Source organism: Emys orbicularis, chromosome 12, assembly GCF_028017835.1.
Source record: "Emys orbicularis isolate rEmyOrb1 chromosome 12, rEmyOrb1.hap1, whole genome shotgun sequence".
Classification (NCBI taxonomy): Eukaryota; Metazoa; Chordata; order Testudines; family Emydidae; genus Emys; species Emys orbicularis.
Window position 1 is genome coordinate 38,347,041 of NC_088694.1, and position 27,820 is coordinate 38,374,860.

The 27,820-nt window shown below is 51.2% G+C and overlaps 1 pseudogene; it reads left to right on the forward strand.

Annotated features, from left to right (window-relative positions):
- LOC135886136 (ribonuclease-like) lies at window positions 1-27,820 on the forward strand (annotated as a pseudogene).

Below are 27,820 nucleotides of genomic sequence, written 5' to 3' on the forward strand. Positions count from 1 at the left end.
ATGGAGCTTGGGCCGGGGGTGGTGAGATGCGAGGAGCCCCTGGTGGGTATGGGCCCCCGGGCTGTGAAAGCAGCTTCCCCTGTGTGTGCAGGGTTCTCCCAACTGTCATGGTGACAGCCACCTGCCCCAGACCACAAAGGACAGATGGGATCAAGTCTGATGCCTGCGAAATCCCAACCACCAACTGACACCCAGGGAGCCAGTGGGGCGGGCAGGGCGGGAAGGGCCCTCGGGCATCGCTCCCTGTCTGGGATGTGGCTGGGGCCGATCCAGGCTGACGGGGTCATGGGCAGCCCCATCAGGGCCAGATCTGGACCTACTGTGGGGATGTTAAAGCCCCGAGCCCGTGAGCACCGGGGGACACTGCAGAGTGAATGGGACAGGAGCCAGCACAAAGGGGGCCTGGCAGGGCCCCATAGCCAGTGCCAGTGGAGAGGGGTGGCTGGGAACTGGCCTCTAGGCCTGCCTCTCCCCAGTTGTTATAGGAGGGGTCCAGGCAGGACGCAGAAAAAGACAGAAGGAACAGGGCATCAGACTTGTTAGCCAAATGGGCTCGTTTCCCCCTGGAGCTGCCCAATTACCCCAAGGAGGCACGGGAGTCTAGAAGACGGCTTCAAGTTCTTTATTGATCAGTCAGCTGAGTGGGTGCTCCCCTCGGCTAGTGCCAGAGAGAGAGACACACCTTACAAGCGCAAAGCAGGCCTTTTTATACACAGTAACAAACAACTTAGCATGCATACATTCTGCTAACCTATGGAATTTTTAAATTCCTTTCTAGGGGTAAATAGGATACATCTGTTGGACCTCCTTGATTGATTATTCTTCTGGGGGTCTTCAGGATGCATATGTCCGACTTCCTTGATTGATTGTCTTGCTATACATATATCCGGGAAACGGGGCTACGTGCATGTGGGAACAGCTGGGATAATAGGCGAGTAGTTGACCTTTGCTCTAACAGACTGGACAGTGTATCCAGCCAGCTCGGCCTGTCCCAGGTCCCCCTGGGCCCAGCCAGCCCGGTCTGCCCCGGATCCCCCTCAGCCCAACCAGCACAGCCTGCCCCGGATCCTCCTGGGCCCAGCCAGCCTGGCTTGAACTGGATCCCCATGGGCCAAGCCTGGCCTCCCTTACTGCAACAGGACACATCAGGGATCAGATGGTTAGAAGATCAGCTGGTGAGAAAGCCCCAGATCAGCCAAACACAGGGACAAATGCACCCCCGGCCACAGAGTGACACAAACACATTGACAACACACACACACAGACACACACCCACATCCGAACACACTCCACACCCAGATGCATTCACATACTCGTACACACTCTGCTCACACATATACTCATACACACTGCTCAGACATACACACACACATACACACGTGTCCACTGCTCATACACTTGTACACAATGCACACACACTCATACACACTGTACAGATATGTTCCCATGCATATTCTTGCTCCAGCTCTCTCTCTCACACACACATTCAAACATTCACACACACACACACTGCAAGAGCAGGACACACACCTGGGAGAGAGTACCGAGCCCCATGTCTTCTACAGCCCTCACCCTTGCCCCAGGCCCTGGGGCTCACGTGGCGCTGGGGCAGGACTGAGCTCCCACTGACTCTGCTGGGCACGTGCATCTCCACCAGCAAGGCAAGCCTCTCCCCTAGTTGGGACCCATGCCCAGGGATCCCCATGCCCAGGAACCCAGGCAGGGAACCTGGGCAGGGACTGACTGGAGCACGGAGTTGTGGTTATGGGGTACCCAGGACACCAGTAAGGTGGTAGATTCACTGGGGCACCAAAGCCATGCAGTTAAAGGAATGGGGAGTCAGGACTCCTGCATTCTATCCCCGACTCTGGGAGGCTAGTGGGGTCTAATGGTTAGAGCAGGGTAGGCTGGGAGCCAGGACTCCTGGGTTCTATCCCTGGCTCTGGAGGGGGAGTGGAGTCTCATGGCTTAGAGCAGGGGGCCGTGGGAGCCAGGACTTCTAGGTTCCATTTCCATTCTTGGGGAAACATTGGATTGAGGATCACAGGGAGAGGTGCACTGGGGCTGGGGGGTTCCCAGTGTCTCAGGATCCTGCCGTGTGCCCGCTTCCCCCCTAACTCACTGCCCTACCCAGAATCTCTGGGGCCCTTGGTGGAAGGAGCTGCCCCACCCCAACCCCAGCTGCTTGGCCGGGCTCTATATAAGGACACCTGAAGGGGAAGGGGGCTCAGGGACTCTCAGCTCTGCCGGCAGCTGGATCCATCTCTGACCGGAGCCCCAGGAGTTGGATAAGCTGAGCACAAACCCAGCCAGGGGGGAAATGCAGAGAGAGGGGCACTGTGGATTGACACCAGAGGAGCTGGAAGCAGAATCCAGGCCAGACCCATTGCAGATGGGGGTTACTGTGGATAGGGTGGGGTAGGGTAGGGTGGAGTGTGGGGGAACAGGATGCAGATTCCTGCCCGGCCCCCATTGCAGAAAGGGAGCGACTCCAGGTTGACCCCGGAGAAGTTTAGATCACAATCTTGGTAAGAGAATGAAAGGATTTAGCGGGACACCTGAAGCTGGGACTCCTGGGTTGTATCCCCAGCTCCGGGAGGGGAGTGGGGTCTAGTGGTACGAGGAAGTGGGGCTGGGAGTCAGGACAATGGACACATCACAGACAAAGCAGTAACGCTGAATTCAGTTCCTGGCCGGATGCTCTACTAGTTGTGTGCCCCCACGGGGGTTTAGGAGCCCTGAGGTTTCATTCCCTGTTTCTTAGGATGCGGATTTCCAAGTCCCCACCCCACCTCCCGGATGCAGGCCAAACCCTGGGGTGTGTCCATGGGAGTTGGGCCCCCCAAAGGGAGCTGAAGACCCCAACTGGAACTTCTCTCTGCTCAGTTTCCCCACCTGTAACGGGGGGGAGAAGAACCCTTTCCTTCCCTGTTTCCCATGCAGCGTGAGCTCTGCCTGCATTTCACTCTGTGTCTGGGACACTCTGAGCAGAAAGGGGCCCTGATCTCGGTCGGGCGTCTGTCTGTGCAGCTCCTGGCACAACGGGGCCCTGATCTTGGTCGGGTTAATGAGGCTTTAGGGGTAGAATGGGCTGGCAGGGGCAGGCTTTGGGCCCAGGATGTTCCATGGAGGAGGCAGATCCCCACCCTGTGCTGTCTCCATCAGTCTTCTCTCTCTCCCCACTGCAGGTGGATCCAGTGACAGACACGGCCATGGCCCCCAGAAGACCCCACCCCTTGCTCTTCCTGACCCTGGTCCTGCTGGCCGCCTGCCTGGCCCAGCTCAGCGAAGTTCCTGACCCGACATGTCGACTTCCCCAAGACCAGCGCTGGCAACAACCGGCTCTACTGCAACCGCATAATACAGCGCCGGGGCCTGCGGGGGGATTTCCCACACTGTGTGCCCAGTCCCCAGCCACACGACTGAAAATCTGGGCAACCACCCCCCTGTTGGCACTGAGACCCTGAGCCCAGTGCCCACCTCACTGGATGCCCATTGTGCAGTACAGCCGCCCCCCCATTCCTCACCCGTTGGGTATCGGGGGCATGTTGTGGGGAGAAGATCGTCCCAGGCGGGGACCTGGAAGCTGTCCCTGAGTTTTGTTTCCTTGCTGCTTCTTGCAATAAAACACTTTCCAGCCAATGCAGAATCAGTCTGTGAGTTTGGAGGGATGGGGGCATTTTAGCACTCTCAATGGGCCTATTTTCCCTGCTGAGCCTGACGCTGAGCCATGGGGTGTAAAGTCACAAGGAAAATCTCCAGGGAAAAACAAATCCCTCAGGGGAGGGGTGTCCTGTTTAGGGTACGGACAATGGGCATCGGGGGTGTCACGGGGGGACTGAGACACACCCTGATCCTTCCCCGAGGAGACAAACCTCAGCTTGGCCTGTCTCTGAAAGGAGGGTCCCAGCCAGCCTGGCTGGACAGCGCTGCAAAGGCTGTGGATGGGTGTCACGGAGTGTGGGGAAGACAAGGCCCTTCACCCCCGGCTTCCTGCGATTCACCATGACTCTCAGCCAGCCAGTAAAACAGAAGGTTTATTTAGACGACAGGAACACAGTCCAAAACAGGTCTTGCCAATACAGACAACAGGACCCCATCTGGGGGCCCCAGGGAGGCCAGAGCCCTGTTCATCGGGGCGCCCCTCTTTATTTCCCAGCCAGCTCCAAACTGAAACTCACTTCAGCTCTGGGTGCAGAGTGTGTTTGTGTGTGTGTGTGTGTGTGTATGTGTGTGTCCAGGTGTGTGTGTTGTTAGTGTTAGGGTTAGGGTTGCTGACTTTCTGACTCGCTGTGTCTCCTTGTCACTATCTGATCCCCTGATGTGTCCTCTTGGAGTAGGGAAGGCCAGGCTGGGCCCAGGAGGATCTGAGGCAGGCCGGGCTGGCTGGGCTAAGCGGGATCCAGGGCAGGCTGGGCTGGCTGGATACACTGTCCAGTCTGATGATCAGTTTCTTCTCTCTCTTTCCCCCTGACCAGCCCAGACCCCACAGATTTTTTTTTTTTTTAATGGAGATATCCCATCTCCTAGAACTGGAAGGGACCTTGAAGGGTCATCAAGTCCAGCCCCCTGCCTTCACTAGCAGGACCAAGTACTGATTTTGCCCCAGATCCCTAAGTGGCCCCCTCAAGGATTGAACTCACAACCCAGGGTTTAGCAGGCCAACGCTCAAACCACTGAGCTATCCCTCCCCCCCCAGATAATGGCCAGGGAGGGGCTGGCCCCAGGGCTGGTTCCCAGCCACCCCTCTCCACTGGCACCAGCTATGGGGCCCTGCCAGGCCCCCTCTGCACCGGATCCTGTCCCATTCCCCCTGTAGTGTCCCCCGGTGCTCACAGGCTTGGGGCTTTGATACCCCCACAGTCCCAGGGCTGGCCTAGATCTGGCCCTACCGGGGCTGCCCACAAACCCAGCAGTGCGGCCTGGCCCCACCCCATCCCAGGAAGGGTGACGCCCGAGGGCCCATCGCGCACTGCCGAACCCTGATGGCTCGCCAGGTGTCGGTTGGCAGTTGGGATGTCGCAGGCATCGGAAACGATCCCCTCTTGCTCCCTGTGGACTGGGGCAGGCGGCTGTCACCATGATGGCTTGGAGAACCCTGCACACACAGGGAAAGCTTTCACAACCCCGGGGCCCATACCCGCCAGGGGCTCCTCGCATCTCCCCTTTCTGCCACCAAGCTCCATGGGTGCCCCCCCTCTACTTCAGGGTCCCCTGCAATGCCCCCAAATCTCTTCCCTGGCAGGGTATCCATATGCCCCCGATTGTGCCCCCTCCAGACCAGGGTCCTCCATTCCCTCCTCCTGCCAGGGGCTGCATGCACCTCTGTTCCCACTTTGCCCCACGCAAAGTGTGACTCCTCCCCAGGGTACCCAGGGCTGTGAGCCACCCCCTACCCTTAGCAGGAGGGTCTATGCCAGCTGGGGGCAGCTCCCTGACTAGGAACGGTTTGTCAAAGTCTGGGGCCCTTAGCACAAGGTCAGACATGAGTGTCGCTTTAAGTTGGTTAAAGGCCTTCTGACATTCTTCAGTCCACTGAACTGCATTTGGCTGTTTCTTTTTGGTTAGGACTGTCAGTGGGGCAGCGATTTGGCTGTAGTGCAGTACAAATCGCCTGTAATATCCGGCCAAGCCTAGGAAGGATTGGACCTGTTTCTTTGACACTGGGACAGGCCACTTTTGGATAGCATCCACTTTGGCCTGTAGGGGGTTGATAGTTCCTTGACCCACCTGGTGTTCCAGGGAAGTCACTCTGTTTAGGCCTATTTGACACTTTTTAGCCTTAACAGTTAGTCCTGCCTCCCTTATGCGCTTGAAGACTTTTTGTAGATGCTCCAGGTGTTCTGCCCATGAATCAGAAAAGATGGCCACATCGTCAAGGTAGATTCTCCCAATCCCGCTAGGAGACCATCTACAAGTTTTTGGAAGGTGGCAGGTGCATTTTGCAGCCCGAAAGGGAGCACATTAAATTCATACATCCCTGCATGGGTGATGAAGGCTGACCTTTCCTTGGCGGGTTCATCTAGCGGTACTTGCCAGTACCCTTGGTTAAGTCTAAGGTAGAGATGAACTGGGCACGTCCCAGTTTCTCCAATAGCTCATCTATGCGTGGCATTGGATAGTTGTCTGGGCGAGTTACAGCATTTAGTTTACGATAGTCCAAGCAAAAGCGTATCTCCCCATCTGGTTTGGGAACTAGAACCACTGGAGATGCCCATGCACTGTTAGAGGGGCGGATTATATCCATCTGTAACATGTCCTGGAGCTCCCATTCTATAGCACTTTTGGCTTCAGGAGACACCCGGTAAGGTTGGGCTCTAATTGGGTGAGCATTACCTGTGTCAATGGAGTGGTATGCCCGTTCGGTCCGTCCTGGGGTGGCTGAGAACATCGGCGCGAAGCTAGTGCACAGCTCCTTGATCTGCTGTCGCTGCATACGTCCAAGGGTCATGGACAGGTTCACCTCTTCCATGCCACCGTCACTTTTTCCTTCATAGCAGACACCTTCAGGCCACTCAGCGTCATCTCCTCCCTGGGCTGTAAACTGACAAACCTTTAATTTGTTGGATTGATTAGAAGAGCTGAGAGGCGGTGGGTTGCTCCATGCCGCTGTCCAAGCTCTCTGGAGACTGTCATCTGCTTCCTGCTTGGCCTGGAACTGTTCCCTTGATGCTGGAGGCATCAGTTCCTCCTTGGATTGTGGACTTGGGCTTGGTCCCTCTGGAAGGGATGTAGGTGATGGGGCTGTTTCCGTGGACTGTGAACTGCTCTCTGCTGGTGCAGTATGTTGTATTTCAGGCTCTTGCTGAGCCTCTTGCGTAGGGTTATCTGCTGCTGCCAGTGCAGGCTCGCTGGTGCCCTCTGGCGTTGGAGTTGTAGACGGGTTTGCAAGCGCTGGATTCAGTGCTGGCAATGGTGCTGGTGCTGGTTGCTCCGCCAGTTCCGGTTCTGGGACTTGCTCTGTCTGGGTCTCTGCGACTGGATCCACTACTGCTGCTGCAGACATTGGCATGGGGTCCGGTTCCATCACCTCAGTCTGGGTCTCGGGTAACACAGACTGGGCCCTTGTAGAAGGCTCAGGGACAGAGCTAGGTGTGAAGGCTTGCTTAGCCTGGCTGCGGGTGACCATTCCCACCCTCTTGGCTAGCTTCACATGGTTGGCCAAGTCTTCCCCCAGCAGCATGGGAATGGGATAATCATCATAGACTGCAAAAGTCCACATTACTGACCAGCCCTTGTACTGGACAGGCAACTTGGCTGTAGGCAAGTTTAAAGAGTTTGACATGAAGGGTTGAATCATCACCGGGGCCTCTGGGTTGAATGAATTTGGGGTCCACTAAGGATTGGTGGATAGCTGACACTTGTGCTCGTGTCCCTCCACGCGGTAACCTTCTTCCCACCCACACTCATGGTTTCCCTTCGCTCTGAGGGTATCTGGGAGGCATCTGGGCCTGGGGACCTTTGGTATGATTCTGGTGTAATGAACTGCAATCTGTTGGGGTTCTTGGGGCAGTTGGCCTTTATATGCCCCAGCTCATTACATTTAAAACATCGCCCAGCGGACTGGTCACTGGGGCGAGGTGGGTTGCTGGAGACTGGTGTGGTGGGACGATAAGGGGTTTGGGGTTTTCCTTGGGATGTAGGTGGGTTCTTGGGCTGCCCCCCGTGGTAGGGTTTTGTTTCGGGTTGCCCCTTCTGATATTCGCTCCAACTGCTACTAGTTTTTTTCTTTTCTGCCACCTCCACCCAGGACTGGTGCAAGCACTAGGCAAACTAGGCGGCCGCCTAGGGCGCCAAGATTTGGGGGGCGCCGAAAAGCGGTGCCTAAAAATAGGACCAGATAGCAATCAAGACGCAGGTTGCAGATCGCAGACTGTAGGGAGGACGTAGATAAGAACCACACTCCCAGTGAATTGCTCTCCTGCCATTTAGACAGCCAGCGATTAGGGAAGTCCTTTGATTAGATCGCAGACTATAGTGAGGTGATAAGAATCACGCTCCCAATGAATTGCTCTCCGACTCCTGCCATTTAGAAAGCCAGCGAAGTCCTTTGATTGTGAATCGATAATTGTACAGATTGCTGTGTTGGTAGGTACATTATTACAGTACTAGCTCCTCTGTCTTGTAGATTGCACAGCAGCAGCCAGAAGGAGAGTGGAGCAGCTTGAGGCGGGAAGTGTAAGACTCCCCGCTGGGGCTGAGCTGTGCTGTCAGTGTGGTGCAAGCGGGGCCGACTTGCACATGGCATGCTCCTCGGAGGGCGGGCTGCAGGTTTTCCAGGGCAGAGACTCTGCTCCCTGGGGAGAGAAGGGAGGGAGGCTGCAGCTGGCAGCTCTGCGGGCTCTCTTGCGTGGAGGGGCGGCTAAGCCGCTTTAACCCCCCTCCCTGCATCCCAGCTTTCTACCCTCCCGACCCTGCTTTGGCGTGAGGGCCGCGCACTCTCTGCCTTCACAGTCCTGCCTGCCCCACGCCCCCCTGCCGGAGCGAGAGCCCAGCATTCAACTCCCCAGTTCGGGCACAGGACGGACTCGTGAAGGCAAAGCAGGCCACAAACTCCCATTGCCCTGTTGCAAGTGCACTTGGCCCACTGCTGCTGCATGCCAGGGACTGGAGAGGAGAGCACCCATTTCACCTTGCGGCTCTTTGAATCCTACCCCGCCTGCCGCCCCCCTCCACACCCGAACCCGGTCCGCTCCCCTTGCACTCCCCAGCCAAACCCGAACCCCCACTGACCGAACCCGGTCTGCTTCCCTTCCCCACCTAACCCGATACCCCACTGACTCAGTCTGCTTCCCTTCCCCTCCCTAGCCAAACCCGATCCTCCCAGTGACCAAACCCGGTCTGCAGACTGCTCCCCTTGCACTCCCCAGCCAAACCCGAACCCCCACTGACCGAACCCAGTCTGCTTCCCCTCCCAACCAAACCCGATACCCCACTGAATCAACCCGGTCTGCTTCCCTTCCCCTCCCCAGCCAAACCCGATCCTCCCAGTGACCGAACCCGGTCTGTTCCCCTTGCACTCCCCAGCCAAACCTGAACCCCCTGTCAAGGTTCCTTCCCCACTCTGAACTTTAGGGTACAGATGTGGGAGACTTGCATGAGAACCTCTAAGCTTAACTACCAGCTTAGATCTGCTTTTGCTGCCACCACCCAAATGATTTATGAGTTATTTGGGAAACTCTGTCTTCCCCCTCAAAACCTTTCCCTCCCTGGGTAGCCTTGAAAGACTCCTCCACCAATTCCCTGGTGAACACTGATCCAAACCCCTTGGCTCTTAAAACAGGGAGGAATTAATCATTCTCCCCTCCCCTTTCCCCCCACCAATTCCTGGTGAGTCCAGATCCAATCCCCTTGGATCTTAACACAGGGAAAAATCAATCAGGTTCTTTAAAAGAAGGCTTTTAATTAAACAAAGAAAGGTAAAAATCATCTCTGTGAAATCAGGATGGAAAATAACTTTACAGGGTAATCAGATTCAAAGAGCCCAGAGGAACCCCCTCTAGCCTTAGGTTCAACGTTACAGCAAACAGAGGTAATCCCCCTAGCAAAAAGGAACATTTACATGTTGAGAAAACAAAGATAAACCTAACACGCCTTGCCTGGCTGTTACTTACAAGTTTGAAATATGAGAGACTTGTTCAGAAGATTTGGAGAGCATGAATTGATGTCTGGTCCCTCTTAGTCCCAAGAGCGAACAACCCCCAAAACAAAGAGCACAAACAAAAGCCTTCCCCCCACCAAGATTTGAAAGTATCTTGTCCCCTTATTGGTCCGTTGGGTCAGGTCTTCTTAACCCTTTACAGGTAAAAGGATTTTGGTGTCTCTGGCCAGGAGGGATTATAGTATTGTACACAGGAGGGCTGTTACCCTTCCCTTTATAGTTATGACACCCCCACTGACCGAACCCGGTCTGCTTCCCTTCCCCACTTAACCTGATACCCCACTGACTCGGTCTGCTCCCCTTCCCCTCCCCAGCCAAACCCGATCCTCCCAGTGACCGAACCTGGTCTGCAGACTGCTCCCCTTGCACTCCCCAGCCAAACCCGAACCCCCACTGACTGAACCCAGTCTGCTTCCCCTCCCCACCTAACCCAATACCCCACTGACTTTGTCTGCTTCCCTTCCGCTCCCCAGACAAACCCAATCCCCCACTGACCCGAACCCATTCTGCTTCCTTCTCCTCCCAACCAAACTCGAACCATCACTGACCAATTCCGGTCTGCTTCCCTTCCCCTCCCCAGCCAAACCCGATCCTCCCAGTGACCGAACCCGGTCTGCTCCCCTTGCACTCCCCAGCCAAACCCGAACCCCCACTGACCGAACCCGGTATGCTTCCCTTCCCCACCTAACCAGATACTCCACTGACTCGGTCTGCTTCCCTTCCCCACCAAACCCGATACCCCACTGACTCAACCTGGTCTGCTTCCCTTCCCCACAGAAAAATAAATTCTAAATTATAATGTGTTACCCTGTGACAGTGTATTGTGTATAATGTATGTGATTTATTTTAAGATCAATGCTATGTTGTGCAAAGTGAAAACAATAACAATGTCAGCACTGTCAGGTTATTCATTTATTTTCATTAAATATGTAGACTAAATAATTAAATTAATAAATTTTTTCAAGCCAAACGTGTATTAATTCTAATGAACAGTGCCACATTATTTTTGAAAGTTTTTAATAAGCAATGCTGGCGGGGGGGCACGCAAGGTGGAAGTTTCGCCTAGGGCGCAAAATATCCTTGCACCGGCCCTGCCTCCACCCATTTGGCTCCAATCTCCCCCGCCTCAATTACAGTTTTGGGCTTCCCATCTAGGATGTACCTGTGACGGGTTGGATCACAGAAACCCCCTTGGGAGCTGCCACCTGATGTGCCAAGACTACCCCTGCTTCTGTTTTCCCTGACAGCTCAGGACTCCAGCACCCTGTCTTGCTGAATTAGACACTCCAGTCCACTTCAACACAGACCCAGGGTCTGAATCAGTTGTCCCAAAGCTGCAAGTTTACCTAAAAACAGCTCACAGGAGTGTGCTTGTCTTTAGCACTCAGATGCCCAACTCCCAATGGGGTCTAAACCCAGATAAATCCGTTTTACCCTGCATAAAGCCTATGCAGGGCAAACTCATAAATTGTTCGCCCTCTATAACACTGATAGAGAGATATGCACAGCTGTTTGCTCCCCCAGGTATTAATACATACTCTGAGTAAATTACTAAATAAAAAGTGATTTTATTAAATACAGACAGTAGGATTTAAGTGGTTCAAAGTAGTAACAGACAGAACAAAGTAAGTCACCAAGCAAAGCAAAATAAAATGCGCCAATCTATGTCTAATCAAACTAAATACAGATGATTTCCTCACCAGTTCCAGAGCACTCCCTTTTACAGGCTAATCTCCTTTTAGCCTGGGTCCAGCAATCACTCACACCCCCTGTAGTTATTGTCCTTTGTTTTAGTCTCCTTCAAGTATCCTTGGGGGGTGGAGAGGTTCCTTCTTTAGCCAGCTGAAGACAAAATGGAGGGGTCTCCCACAGGTTTAAATAGACTCTCTCTTGTGGGTGGAGACCTCCCTCCTATGCAAAGTCCAGCTCCAAGATGGAGTTTTGGAGTCACCTGGGCAAGTCACATGCCCCTGCATGACTCAGTCTTTACAGGCCGACGCCATTGTCCACATGGTATCTTGCATGTCTCCAGGAAGACTTCTCATGTGGATTGGAGCATTCCAAGATGCATTGTTCCCCAAGTGTTTCCTGATCAGGTACTTAACCTGGCAAATTCCTTCCTAAAGAAGCTGACCAAATGCCTCACCAAGCTTACTTAGAAATCAAGCAAGCATACAGCCCATATTCTTAACCTCAAGTAGAAAATGGTATATATGTACTGTCATAACTATAAAGGGAAGGGTGACAGCTCTCCTGTGTACAGTGCTATGGAATCCCTCCTAGCCAGAGACTCCAAATCCTTTTACCTGTAAAGGGTTAAGAACCTCGGGTAACCTGGCTGACACCTGACCCCAAGGACCAATAAGGGGACAAGATACTTTCAAATCTTGGGGGGGGGGGAAAGGCTTTTGTGTGTGTCCTTTGTTTAAGGGGTTGTTCGCTCTTGGGACTGAGAGGGACCAGACATCAATCCAGGTTCTCCCCATCTTTCTAAACAAGTCTCTCTTATTTCAAAATTGTAAGTAAAAGCCAGGCAAGGCGTCTTAGATTTACTTTTCTCAACTTGTAAATGTACCTTTTACTAGAGTGCTTATCTTTGTTTGCTATACTTTGAACCTAAGAGAGAGGGGGTTCCTCTAAGCTCTTTAAGTTTGATTACCCTGTAAAGTTATTTTCCATACTGATTTTACAGAGATGATTTTTACCTTTTTCTTTAATTAAAAGCCTTCCTTTTAAGAACCTGATTGATCTCTCCTTGTTTTAAGATCCAAAGGGGGTTTGGATCTGTATTCACCAGGAGTTGGTGAAAGGAAAGAGGGGGGAAGGGTCAATTTCTCCCTGTTTTAAGATCCAAAAGGGGTTTGGATCTGTATTCACCAGGAGTTGGTGAAAGGAAGGAGGGGGGAAGGGTCAATTTCTCCTTATTTAAGATCCAAGAAGTTTGGATCTGTATTCACCAGGGAATTGGTGAAGGTCTCTCAAGGCTACCCAGGAAAGGGAATTAGCTTTGGGATGGTGGCAGCGGACCAGAACTAAGCTGGTAGTTAAGCTTAGAAGTCTTCATGCAGGCCCCTACATTTGTACCCTAAAGTTCAAAGTAGGGATACAGCCTTGACATGGTGGCACAGCGGTGGGATCGTTTTAAACCCAAAAGCCAGTAAGAGATTTTTTTTTCCTTCTAGCTGCTTGGAGAGCAGAGCTGAAGGTAGATGCATATCTTATCTCTCCTTGCCTGAAGGCAGAGGTGTTAAGTTTTTTTTAACAAGGGGCTTTGTTAAGAGAAGTGTTCAAATAAGTGAGCAAACTTTGATCTGGTAAAGGTAATTTACAATCTGAATTGTTTTTTTTTCTTTTTACATCCTCGGAAGTAGCTAGTTAGAAAGTCTCTGTTAACTCAGCAGCACTCAGCAGGAGCCTGAGCTAAATACATCCCAGTTTCAGTCAACTGCAGAGGGTGTGACCCAGCACAAGAAAACAGGAAAATGACTACCAAAGAAGCAGCTAACAAAATAGAACTGGCCAAACTAGAAGCAGAAGAAAATGAAAGAAAACATCAAAGACTGCTTGAAATTAAAAAACTTGAACAGGAGGCCCATGAAAGAGAAGAGAAAGCCAAACAGGAGGCCCATGAAAGAGAAGAAAAAGCCAAACAGGAGGCCCATAAAAGAGAGATGGAGCTGAAAGAAAAAGAGATGGAACTGGAAGCAGCAAGGACTAGGCAGGGTGCATCAGACCATCCTAACAACTCCTCTCCAGGTACCACTTCCCATCCCAGGAAATTCCCCACCTACAAGGCAGGCGATGATACTGAGGCCTTCTTAGAAAATTTTGAAAGGGCCTGCCTTGGATACGACATCCCTCCAACCCAGTACATGGTAGAGCTGAGGCCGCAGCTCAGTGGACCCTTAGCAGAGGTGGCGGCTGAAATGCCTAAGGAACACATGAACAGTTATGAACTTTTTAAAAACAAGGCCAGAATCAGAATGGGGCTAACACCTGAGCATGCCCGTCGGCGGTTCAGAGCCCTAAGGTGGAAACCTGATGTGTCATTTACCCAACATGCCTACCACATTGGGAAAAATTGGGATGCCTGGATATCAGGAGCAAATGTTAAATCTACGGAAGAGTTGCCCTTCCTATTGCAAATGGAGCAGTTTTTAGAGGGTGTTCCTGAGGAAATAGAAAGGTACATCCTAGATGGGAAGCCCAAAACTGTAACCGAGGCGGGGGAGATTGGAGCCAAATGGGTGGAGGTGACAGAAAAGAAAAAAGCTAGTAGCAGTTGGAGTGAATATCAGAAGGGGCAACCCAAAACAAAACCTTACCACCGGGGACAACCCAAGGCCCCACCCACATCCCAAGGGAAACCCCAGACGCCTTCTCACCCCACCACACCAGTCTCCATCAACCAACATCGCCCCGGTGATACCTTAGCAGGGCGATGTTTTAAATGTAATGAACTGGGACATATAAAGGCTCACTGCCCCAAAAACCCCAACCGATTACAAAAATAACAGGAGTACTTGTGGCACCTTAGAGACTAACAAATTTAGTACGAGTTTTTTCATGAAGTTGATGGATTTCCACTCCATACGGCTAAATGCAGTGCCTTGCATAATGCAAATTTGTTAGTCTCTAAGGTGCCACAAGTACTCCTGTTATTTTTGCGGATACAGACTAACACGGCTGCTACTCTGCAACCGATTACAGTTCATTACACCCCAATCACACCAAAGAACCCCAGACCCAGATGCCTCTCTCATACCCTCGGAGCGAAGGGAAACCTTGAGAGTGGGCGGAAAGAAGGTTATCGCTTGGAGGGACACTGGGGCACAAGTGTCAACTATCCACCAATCCCTAGTGGACCCCAAACTCATCAACCCTGAGGCTACAGTGACAATTCAACCCTTCGTGTCACAGTCTGTAACCTTGCCTACAGCCCAGTTGCATGTCCAGTACAAGGGCTGGTCAGGAATGTGGACTTTTGCAGTCTATGACAATTATCCCATTCCCATGCTGCTGGGGGAAGACTTGGCCAACCATGTGAAGCTAGCCAAGAGGGTGGGAATAGTCACCCGCAGCCAGGCTAAGCAAGCTTTCACCCCCATCCCTGTTCCTGAGCCGTCCACCAGGGCCCCGTCTGTGTTACCGGAGACCCAAACACAGGTGGTGGAACCGGATCCCCTGCCAACGACTGCAACAGCCGTAGTGGATCCAATCCCAGAGACCCAGCCAAAGCCAGTCCCAGAACCGGAACTGGCAACGCAACCAGCACCAGAACCATTGCCAGCACTGAGTCCAGCGCTTGCAACCCCGTCTACAACTCCAATGCCAGAGGGCACCAGCGAGCCTAAACTGGCGGAAGCAGCAGATAACCCTACCCAAGAGGCTCAGCCAGAGCCTGAAATACCACATAGTGCACCAGCGGACAGCGGTTCACAGTCAATGGAAAAAGCCCCAGCACCTGCATCGCTTCCAGAGGGACCAAGCCCCAGTCCACAGTCCAAGGAGGAACTGATGTCTCCAGCATCAAGGGAACAGTTCCAGGCCGAGCAGGAAGCAGATGACAGCCTTCAAAAAGCTTGGGCAGCGGCACGGAGCACCCCAGCGCCTCTCAGCTCTTCTAACCGATCCCGGTTTGTTGTAGAAAAAGGACTTTTATACAAGGAGACTCTTTCTGGTGGTCACCAGGAAGACTGGCATCCTCAAAGACAGTTGGTAGTTCCCACTAAGTATCGGGTAAAGCTCTTGAGCTTAGCCCATGATCATCCCAGTGGCCATTCTGGGGTGAACAGAACCAAAGACCGGTTGGGGAAGTCCTTCCACTGGGAGGGAATGGGCAAGGACGTTGCTAATTATGTCCGGTCTTGTGAGGTGTGCCAACGAGTGGGAAAGCCCCAAGACCAGGTTAAAGCCCCTCTCCAGCCACTACCCATAATTGAGGTCCCATTTCAGCGAGTAGCTGTGGATATTCTGGGTCCTTTCCCAAAGAAGACACCCAGAGGAAAGCAGTACGTACTGACTTTCATGGATTTTGCTACCCGATGGCCGGAAGCTGTACCCTTAAGCAACACCAAGGCTAAAAGTGTGTGCCAGGCATTAGCAGACATTTTTGCCAGGGTAGGTTGGCCCTCCGACATCCTTACAGATTCGGGAACTAATTTCCTGGCAGGGAACATGAAAAACCTGTGGGAAGCTCATGGGGTGAATCACTTGGTTGCCACCCCTCATCACCATCAAACCAATGGTCTGGTGGAGAGGTTTAATGGAACTTTGGGGGCCATGATACGTAAATTCGTAAATGAACACTCCAATGATTGGGACCTAGTGTTGCAGCAGTTGCTTTTTGCCTACAGGGCTGTACCACATCCCAGTTTAGGGTTTTCACCATTTGAACTTGTGTATGGCCGCGAGGTTAAGGGGCCATTGCAGTTGGTGAAGCAGCAATGGGAGGGGTTTACGCCTTCTCCAGGAACTAACATTCTAGACTTTGTAAGCAACCTACAAAACACCCTCCGACACTCTTTAGCCCTTGCTAAAGAAAACCTAAAGGATGCTCAGGAAGAGCAAAAGGCCTGGTATGATAAACATTCCAGAGAACGGTCCTTCAAAGTAGGAGACCAAGTCATGGTCTTAAAGGCGCTCCAGGCCCATAAAATGGAAGCGTCGTGGGAAGGACCATTCACGGTCCAGGAGCGCCTAGGAGCTGTTAACTATCTCATAGCCTCCCCCACCTCCAACATAAAGCCTAAGGTATACCATGTTAATTCTCTTAAGCCCTTTTATTCTAGAGAATTAAACGTTTGCCAGTTTACAGCCCAGGAAACTGATGACGCGGAGTGGCCTGCAGGTGTCTACTATGAAGGAAAAAGGAATGGTGGCGTGGAAGAGGTGAACCTCTCCACGACCCTGGGACGTCTGCAGCGACAGCAGATAAAGGAGCTGTGCACAAGCTTTGCACCGATTTTCTCAGCCACTCCAGGACGGACCGAACGGGCATACCACTCCATTGACACAGGTAATGCTCACCCAATTAGAACCCCACCCTACCGGGAGTCACCTCATGCCCAAGCGGCTATACAAAGGGAGATCCAGGACATGCTACAGATGGGTATAATCCGCCCCTCTACCAGTGCATGGGCATCTCCAGTGGTTCTAGTTCCCAAACCAGATGGGGAAATACGCTTTTGCGTGGACTACCGTAAGCTAAATGCTGTAACTCATCCTGACAACTATCCAATGCCACACACAGATGAGCTATTGGAGAAATTGGGACATGCCCAATTCATCTCTACTTTAGACTTAACCAAGGGGTACTGGCAAGTACCACTAGATGAACCCGCTAAGGAAAGGTCCGCCTTCGTCACCCAGGCAGGGGTGTATGAATTCAATGTACTCCCTTTCGGGTTGCGAAATGCACCCGCCACCTTCCAAAGACTTGTAGATGGTCTCTTAGCGGGATTGGGAGAATCTGCCGTTGCCTATCTCGATGATGTGGCCATTTTTTCTGATTCATGGACAGAACACCTGGAGCACCTGAAAAAAGTCTTCGAGCGCATCCGGCAGGCAGGACTAACTGTTAAGGCTAAAAAGTGTCAAATAGGCCAAAACAGAGTGGCGTACCTGGGACACCAGGTGGGTCAAGGAACTGTAAATCCCCTACAGGCCAAAGTGGATGCTATCCAAAAGTGGCCGGTTCCAAAGTCAAAGAAACAGGTCCAATCCTTCTTAGGCTTGGCCGGATATTATAGGTGATTTGTACCACACTACAGCCAAATCGCCGCCCCGCTGACAGACCTAACCAGAAAGAAACAGCCAAATGCAGTTCAGTGGACTGATAAGTGTCAAAAGGCCTTTAACCAGCTTAAGGCAACACTCATGTCTGACCCTGTGCTAAGGGCCCCAGACTTTGACAAACCGTTCCTAGTAACCACAGATGCGTCCGAGCGAGGCGTGGGAGCAGTTTTAATGCAGGAAGGACCGGATCAAGAATTCCATCCTGTCGTGTTTCTCAGCAAGAAACTGTCTGAGAGGGAAAGCCACTGGTCAATCAGCGAAAAGGAATGCTACGCCATTGTGAACGCGCTGGAAAAGCTACGCCCATATGTTTGGGGACGGCGGTTCCAACTACAAACAGACCATGCTGCGCTACAGTGGCTTCATACCGCCAAGGGAAATAACAAAAAACTTCTTCGGTGGAGTTTAGCTCTCCAAGATTTTGATTTTGAAATACAACACATTTCGGGAGCTTCTAACAAAGTGGCTGATGCACTCTCCCGGGAAAGTTTCCCAGAGTTAACTGGTTAACAATTGTTCTTGGAATGAAACATATTGTTAGTTTTTATATAATCAGTAGTATATCTAAAGGTACATGTGTCTTATTAACTCTGTTTTCTCCTAAAGCTCCAGGAACAAATCACAGCCAGTGTGGAACCGGACGTCCAACACTATCTGTGATTTGGGGGGCGTGTCATAACTATAAAGGGAAGGGTGACAGCTCTCCTGTGTACAGTGCTATGGAATCCCTCCTAGCCAGAGACTCCAAATCCTTTTACCTGTAAAGGGTTAAGAACCTCGGGTAACCTGGCTGACACCTGACCCCAAGGACCAATAAGGGGACAAGATACTTTCAAATCTTGGGGGGGGAAAGGCTTTTGTGTGTGTCCTTTGTTTAAGGGGTTGTTCGCTCTTGGGACTGAGAGGGACCAGACATCAATCCAGGTTCTACCCATCTTTCTAAACAAGTCTCTCTTATTTCAAAATTGTAAGTAAAAGCCAGGCAAGGCGTCTTAGATTTACTTTTCTCAACTTGTAAATGTACCTTTTACTAGAGTGCTTATCTTTGTTTGCTATACTTTGAACCTAAGAGAGAGGGGGTTCCTCTAAGCTCTTTAAGTTTGATTACCCTGTAAAGTTATTTTCCATACTGATTTTACAGAGATGATTTTTACCTTTTTCTTTAATTAAAAGCCTTCTTTTTAAGAACCTGATTGATCTCTCCTTGTTTTAAGATCCAAAGGGGGTTTGGATCTGTATTCACCAGGAGTTGGTGAAAGGAAAGAGGGGGGAAGGGTCAATTTCTCCCTGTTTTAAGATCCAAAAGGGGTTTGGATCTGTATTCACCAGGAGTTGGTGAAAGGAAGGAGGGGGGAAGGGTCAATTTCTCCTTATTTAAGATCCAAGAAGTTTGGATCTGTATTCACCAGGGAATTGGTGAAGGTCTCTCAAGGCTACCCAGGAAAGGGAATTAGCTTTGGGATGGTGGCAGCGGACCAGAACTAAGCTGGTAGTTAAGCTTAGAAGTCTTCATGCAGGCCCCTACATTTGTACCCTAAAGTTCAAAGTTGGGATACAGCCTTGACATGTACAAAGGATGAATAGATATAGTAGACCATAACCTTTACGGAGATATGTTACATGGCACAGGCAGCACAAAACATATTTCAGTTATATCATACATACATTTATAAACACCCCCCCATAAAGCCTTATGGGGTACGCTGTCACACCCTCCCCCTGAGCTTACTGCCAGAGACTTGGACACTGTCCATGGCGGAGGCAGTATACCTAAAGTTCCTCTTTTCTGGACAGGGCATCTGCTACCCAGTTCTCCTTTCCTTTAATATGAGTAATCTCCATGTCAAACTCCTGTAGGACCAGGCTCCAGCGTAGCAGTTTGGAGTTGGTGCCCTTAGTTCGGTGAAGCCATACTAAAGGTGAATGGTCAGTTAGAATTCTGAACCTCCTATTAAAAAGGTAAGGTCTTAATTGTTTGACGGCCCACACAATGGCATAGCATTCCTTCTCTATAACAGAGTAATTCTGTTCGGCTGGGGACAGTTTTTTGCTCAGGAAGGCAATGGGATGCTTCTTACTGTCTTCCCCTGTCTGCATCAGCACAGCACCCAACCCTGTGTCTGACACGTCAGTGCACAACTCAAAAGGCTTTTCGAAGTCAGGACTGGCCAGCACAGGCTTCGCAGACAGGAGTGCTTTTACCTTGTTGAAGCCTTTTTGGCATGCCTCTGACCAAATGACCTTATTAGGTTGATGCTTTTTACATAAGTCCGTGATTGGGGACACAACGTCACTGAACCCCACCACAAACCTCCTGTAATAGTTTGCCAAGCCTATGAAGGATTGGACTTGCCTTTTAGTCTGGGGTACAGGCCATTTCATGATGGCTTCCACCTTAAGAGGGTCGGGGGATATTTTACCCCCCCACACCCAGTGCCCCAGATAAGGGACTTTGGCTGTCCCTATCTTGCACTTGGAGGGCTTCACCATTAGCCCAACCTCTTTGAGCTTTGATAGCACGACTTCCAGGTGCTCTCTGTGGTCACCCCAGGTGTTGCTGAATACAGCAATGTCATCTATATATGCCCTAGCATAATGCTGCAAGCCATTTAACACTCTGTTGACCAGTCTCTGGAAGGTGGCACCCGCATTTACCAGACCAAAAGGTAACACTGTGAATTCATAGAGCCCTATGTCCGTGATAAAAGCTGATTTTTGTTGCGCCTGTCCCTCCAGAGGGATCTGCCAGTAACCTTTGGTCAGATCAAAGGTACTAAGGTACTTGGCTTGGCTCAGCACATCCAGCATGTCATCAATTCTTGGCATGGGGTATGCATCTGTTACAGTGACAGCATTGAGTTTTCTATAGTCTACACAAAATCTAACGGTGCCATCTCTTTTGGGGACCAAGACCACAGGGGAAGCCCATGCACTGTCGGAATCCTTAATCACCCCCAAGTCCAACATGCTTTGTATCTCAGCCTGAATTTGCTCCTTCACCTTGCCGGTGGGCCTATAAGGCCTGGAAGGAGGAGGTTGAGCCCCTTTCGTGAGGATCCTATGGGACAGCAAGTGCGTCCTCCCTGGTTTGTTAGAAAATACCTCACTGTACTTCTGCAGTGTTGACAACGCTTCCCTCCTTTCGAGTGGTGTCAGCTCACTACAGATTTCTATACTTTCAAGGGACGACCGGTCTTGGCATTCAGCCATCAGATCAGTGAGTGGGTGTGCCTCAGTTTCCCCTTCGACACAACAGATCATGTTTACCTCGGCCACTCTGCTGTGATAGGCCTTGAGTCTGTTTACATGTACCAATTGGGGTACCGCACCATCCAGGGGCTTTTTAACTTTATAAGTGTCCTCATTCGCCACTTCCACCACTTCAAAGGGCCCCTCCCAGGAGTTTTGCATCTTGAACTTTTTGGCAGGGCCGAGTACCATGACCAAATCTCCTACATCAAAAGTGCGTTTACAAGTATTTTTATCATACCACACATTTTGCTTGGCCTGACTGCTCTGGAGGTTGTTTTGTACAATCTCCATCATGTCTTTCAACTCCCTCCTGAACCTCTGGACATACTCAGTCACGGGTTCCTCCCTTACCGTGTTGCATCCTTCCCAGGTATCCCTGATGAGATCGAGGGGTCCCCTCACTTTCCTCCCATACAGAAGGTCAAATGGAGAAAAGCCTGTGGACTCTTGGGGTACCTCCCTGTAGGCATACAGCAGGAACGGTAATAGTTCATCCCAACTTTGGCCCCTTTTTTTGGCATACATCCCCAGCATGGATTTTAGGGTCCCATTGAATCTTTCCACCAGCCCATTGGCCTGGGGGTGGTAGGGGGCCGTCTTAAGCTGTTTCACTCCACACACCTTCCATAGCTCATTGAACAACTGCGACATAAAGTTTGCCCCCCGATCAGACAAAATTTCCTTAGGGAAGCCCACTCTGCTGAATATGGTGAGCAGAGCTCTTGCCACGGTCTCGGCTTCTATGTTAGACAGTGCAATTGCCTCAGGGTACCGAGTGGCGAAGTCTACTACCACCAAGATATACTTGTTCCCTCTCCGGGTGGGGCGTGGCATAGGACCCACTATGTCTATTGCCACTCTTTGGAATGCCTCCTGGATGATGGGCAAGGGATGCAGCGGAGCCTTTTGGGGTCCCCCCGGCTTCTTCCTCTCCTGACACACCGCACAAGTCCTACAATAATCCCTCACATCATTCTGTATCCCTGGCCAGTAGAAATTCCTCCTCAGCCTGTCATATGTTCTCTGTACCCCCAAGTGACCAGCAAAGGGACTGTCATGCGCTACCAGCACTAATTCCCCCCGGTGTTGGCTGGGTACAACCAACTGCTTATAGGGTTGACCGGGACCCTGGTTTTTCCCTACAGGGGCCTGCCTGTACAGTTTCCCGTCCTCTTCAAAAAACTTCTCCCCCCCTCCCTTCCTGGATTTCCCTCCGAGATACACTTTCTTATACTTTCAAGGGAGGGGTCCGCCCTTTGTCTAGCTGCAAATTCCTGACAACCCTTGAGATAGCGTCCCCGTCCCAGGGCACTGACTGCATCTCCCCTGCCCCCACCCCTGGGAGCCTGTTGTCCTCAGCCAGACAGAGGCCTGGCTCTGCCTCTCCCATATTTGGAAGTACCCCGCCTCCCTGCACTGTTCTGTCAATGAGACCCTCCCCCAACTCCTCTATGGGTTCCAAGGTCCCCGCCCCATCCCTGGGGACTCCCTCTGAGTCACCCACCACCATGTTCCCTGGGGCAGGAGGTGTTGGCTGTTCAGCTGCATCAGACCTACAGTCATCAGCCGGAACAGCCTCCCCCTCACAGCCTTTCTTCATGCTGCGAGTTACCACACTAACAGTCCTAGTTCTGCTGAAAAAATCATTTCCCAGCAACATGTCCGCGGGGATGTCCTCGAGCATCCCCACCAGTAAATCCCTTTCCATACCTTCCCATTCCACATGAACCTTAGCCAGGGGCACAGGGAACCTCTGCGGCCCCACCCCCTTAATGTGGGTCGTCTGCCCCGTCAGAACGCTAGCATCTGGGACCACACTCGGTCGAACCAGAGAGAACTGAGCCGCCGTATCCCTCCATCCCAGACACTCCATGCCATCGATCTTGACAACCTTGATGTGTTCCCTGTCCGCTTCACTGGGCCCCATGTCCACCAAGCTGGTGTGATAAGAGGTGGGGGTGCCCTCTGGGGCCTCAGGGCTGAAGGCAACCGAGCTAACATGGGACAAGGGAGGTTTATTCTCCTTCAATTTGGGACAGCTACTCCTCAGGTGCCCTGGGGAATTGCAGTGAAAGCACCGTCTGGGATCCCCTGCTTGTGCAGGAAATTTGGGACGAGTAACAGGAGAATGGGGGGGTGACTGCCCAGCCTCCTTTTTCCCAGACCCAGGGGTAAAACGGTGATTCTGCTTTCCCCCAACCTTATACCCCTCCGCCAGTGGTTTATGTTTGCTCGCAGCTTGTGCTTGTTCATAAGAGTCAGCATACTCAGCTAATTCACCCACTGCATTTACCTTTTTGTCCCACAAATACTGTTTTACCTCATCACTGCACATATTCAGGAAGTGTTCCTGAGTAACCAGATCACACATCCCTTCAAAGCTGGTAATGCCTCTCCCCCGCACCCATTTATCTACCAAATCTCTCATTTCATTGGCATAAGCCACATTACTTAATCCAGATCCCCTCTTAAGGCTCCTGAATTTAACCCTGTAGGTTTCAGGTGTAACCTGAAACTGTTTCAAAACCAGTTCCTTAAATTTACCATAGTTTGAAGCATCATCAACAGGCATCTTATTGAATATGTCCAGAGCTCTGCCAGTCAATTTTGCTATCAATGTGGTCATCTTCTGATCTTCCGTCTTACTTATTTTGCTTCCTTTTCTGTCCCTACTTCCCTTTCCCGAAATAAGCAAACAGAAAATAACAAACCAGTAACCACTTTGTCTGTTCTCCAGCCACCACACTTAAAACTCACTTAAAATCACTACCAGTATCTCAAAGCAATCAGCTGTGCACAGATCCTGCCGACTACGCCACTGTGACGGGTTGGATCACAGAAACCCCCTTGGGAGCTGCCACCTGATGTGCCAAGACTACCCCTGCTTCTGTTTTCCCTGACAGCTCAGGACTCCAGCACCCTGTCTTGCTGAATTAGACACTCCAGTCCACTTCAACACAGACCCAGGGTCTGAATCAGTTGTCCCAAAGCTGCAAGTTTACCTAAAAACAGCTCACAGGAGTGTGCTTGTCTTTAGCACTCAGATGCCCAACTCCCAATGGGGTCTAAACCCAGATAAATCCGTTTTACCCTGCATAAAGCCTATGCAGGGCAAACTCATAAATTGTTCGCCCTCTATAACACTGATAGAGAGATATGCACAGCTGTTTGCTCCCCCAGGTATTAATACATACTCTGAGTAAATTACTAAATAAAAAGTGATTTTATTAAATACAGACAGTAGGATTTAAGTGGTTCAAAGTAGTAACAGACAGAACAAAGTAAGTCACCAAGCAAAGCAAAATACAATGCGCCAATCTATGTCTAATCAAACTAAATACAGATGATTTCCTCACCAGTTCCAGAGCACTCCCTTTTACAGGATAATCTCCTTTTAGCCTGGGTCCAGCAATCACTCACACCCCCTGTAGTTATTGTCCTTTGTTTTAGTCTCCTTCAAGTATCCTCGGGGGGTGGAGAGGTTCCTTCTTTAGCCAGCTGAAGACAAAATGGAGGGGTCTCCCACAGGTTTAAATAGACTCTCTCTTGTGGGTGGAGACCTCCCTCCTATGCAAAGTCCAGCTCCAAGATGGAGTTTTGGAGTCACCTGGGCAAGTCACATGCCCCTGCATGACTCAGTCTTTACAGGCCGACGCCATTGTCCACATGGTATCTTGCATGTCTCCAGGAAGACTTCTCATGTGGATTGGAGCATTCCAAGATGCATTGTTCCCCAAGTGTTTCCTGATCAGGTACTTAACCTGGCAAATTCCTTCCTAAAGAAGCTGACCAAATGCCTCACCAAGCTTACTTAGAAATCAAGCAAGCATACAGCCCATATTCTTAACCTCAAGTAGAAAATGGTATATATGTACAAAGGATGAATAGATATAGTAGACCATAACCTTTACGGAGATATGTTACATGGCACAGGCAGCACAAAACATATTTCAGTTATATCATACATACATTTATAAACACCCCCCCATAAAGCCTTATGGGGTACGCTGTCACAGTACCTTTCTATTTCGTCAGGAATACCCTCTAGGAACTGCTCCATTTTCATTAGGAAAGACTGATCTTCCAGAGATTTAACACTTGCTCCTGATATCCAGGCATCCCAATTTTTTTCAATGTGGCAGGCGTGTTGGGTAAATGACACGTCTGAGTTCCACCTTAGGGCTCTGAACCGCCGACGGGCATGCTCGGATGTTAGCTCCATTCTAATTCTGGCCTTTTTTTTAAAAAAATCATAACTGTTCATGTGTTCCTTAGGCATTTCAGCCGCCACCTCTGATAAAGGTCCACTGAACTGTGGTCTCAGCTCTACCATGTACTGGTCAGTAGAGATGCTGTACCCAAGGCAGGCCCTTTCAAAATTTTCTAAGAAGGCCTCAGTATCATCGCCTGCCTTGTAGGTGGGGAACTTTCTGGGATGGGAAGCGGTACCTGGAGAAGGATTTCCAGGGTTGTCTGGTACATTCTGCTTAGCCCTTATCCTCTCTAACTCCAGTTCATGCTTCTGGGCCTCCCTCTGGGCCTCCACAGCCCTCTTGTGGGCAGCTTCTTCTCTGGCCATCTGTCTATCATGTTCTTTTTGTTTCTCTTCAGCCTCAAATCTGGCTAATTCCAGTTTTTTCTGGACGTCACTTTCTGTCATCCTAGCTAATCCCAAGAGAAAGAAAAAAAAAACTGCTTGTGAATTCCCTGGCTGTAGCTAACACCTTTGTTAAAAAAAACCTAACACCTTTGCCTCCAGGCAAAGAGAGAGCAAAGGAAAAAAACCTCCTGCTTTCCCCAAGCAGCTGAAAGAAGAAGAAAAAAATTGTCCTGAGGTTTGTGCTTCTGGTTCAAAATTATCTCTGGTTCAAAATGATCCCACCGCTCTGCCACCATGTCAGGGTTCCCTCCCCACTCTGAACTCTAGGGTACAGATGAGGGGACCCGCATGAAAGACCCCCCTAAGCTTATTTCTACCAGCTTAGGTTAAAAACTCCCCAAGGCACAAATCCTTCCTTGTACCTTGGATTAGGTAATGCTGCCACCACCAAGCAATTTAAACAAACATTTAGGGAGGGCCACTTGGAGCCCTACCTTTCCCAAATATACCCCCAAGCCCCTACACCCCTTTTCCTGGGCAGGCTTGAGAATAATCCCCCAAGCCCCTACACCCCCTTTCCAGGGGAGGCTTGTGTCACGGACTCACAGATCATGCCCACTCTTGGCCCAGTGCGGTCCGTGGGGGGTGCCCCTTTCAATGCGCCCTTCTCGGGGGTCCACTCTCTCTCGGGGTTAAGCCCCACCACCTCCTGGAGCTGCACCTCTCTGAGCCTTAGCACACCTGTTTCTCGCTGTGGGCCCCCTCAGGGAGTCCACTCGCTCTGGACCCCCCGGGCCTCCACCTCCGAAGGGGTTGATGCAACCCTGTTCTCTAGACTGGAGTGACTCCCAGCCAGCATAAAACAGGAGGGTTTATTGAGAGTTGAACACAGCACAGGAAACTCTCAGGGCCTCAGGCCTGGCCTCCCTCAGCCCAGCACATCCCAGTCTCTCTGCATCCAGGTGGGCTCTGCCTGCTCCCCCTCTCCAAGCCAGAGCCCCCCTGCTTCCCAGCTCGGCATCTGAGATCCCCGGCCCCAAGCCCCGTCTCTGTCCATTGTCTTCTTTCCAGGTAAACAGGGTCGTAAACTGGAGCCTCCTCTCCTCGCTTCTGTCCTCTGGCTGGAACCGGCTGGTTAGGTCACTGGGTCCTCACTCTGCAGCCATTGTTCTCCCACTGGCCAGAACCGGCTGCAACTCCTGAGCTGGATCTCCGGGTCAGGGTCTCAGGTCACCGGTCGCTGGGGTATCCATCCTCCAGGCCATTGGCTGGGGTCCCAAGTTCCCTCTCTGGTCCTCTGTAACAACAAACTCCCTCTCCCCTCACCTCATTAAACCAGTAACACCCAGGGAAACTGAGTCCCACCCCCTCCGCATGCAAACCATTGAAACCCCACCGAAAACAAGAAGAAACCAAGAAAATCCCCACTTCGTCGCAGTTTGAGAATAATATCCTCACCAATTGGTACAGGTGAACACAGACCCAAACCCTTGGATCTTAAAACAACGAAAAATCAATCAGGTTCTTAAAAGAAGAATTTTAATTAAAGAAAAAAGGTGGAAGGAGTACCTCTGTAAGATTAGAATGGAAGATAATCTCACAGACAATCAGATTCAAAGCACAGGGTGTTTCCCTCTGGGCAAAACTTTGAAGTTACAAAAAGAAAACCAAGAATACCCTCCCTCTCAGCACAGAGAAAATTCACAAGCCAAAATAAAAGTAAATCTAACGCATTTCCTTGCTAAATACTTACTAATTCTATAGGAGTTGGATTGCTTGCTTCTTTGATCTTGCTCCGGCCAAAGCCGCACGGAACCGACAGAACAAAAGCCTCCCCCCCCCCCCCCCCCAGATTTGAAAGTATCTTGTCCCCTTATTGGTCCTTTGGGTCAGGTACCAGCCAGGTACTTGAGCTTCTTAACCCTTTACAGGTAAGAGGATTTGGTGCCTCTGGCCAGGAGGGATTTTATAGTACTGTATACAGGAAGGTTGTTACCCTTCCCTTTATATTTATGACTCCATCCATCTCCCCCCTCCCCACCACAGGTTGATCCAGTGACAGTCGCAGCCATAGCTCTGAGGGGACCCTTCCCCTTGCTCTTCCGACCCTCCTCCTGCTGGTCACCGGCATGGCCCAGTGCAGGCCAAGAAACCGCAACCAGCAGTTCCTCAGACATTATGTTGATTTCCCCAAGACCAGCGTCCCCAACAACCAGAGCTACTGCAACACCATGATGCAGCGCCGGGGTCTGACCCTCACTTTCTGCAAAATCACCAGCACCTTCATCCACACCCCCGCCAGCCAGCTCTAGGCCATCTGCATCCTGGGAGGGAGATGCAGCCCAATCCGGCACTGTGACAACAAAGTACTCTACAAGCTCACCACCTGCTGGGTGGTGCCCGGCTCCCGCTCAGGGTGCTGTGTCTACAGGGCCAGATCCCAGACCCGCAGGATCCGTGTGGGCTGTAACCGGCAGCAGCAGCCCGTGCGCTTCATCAGAGTCCTGTAG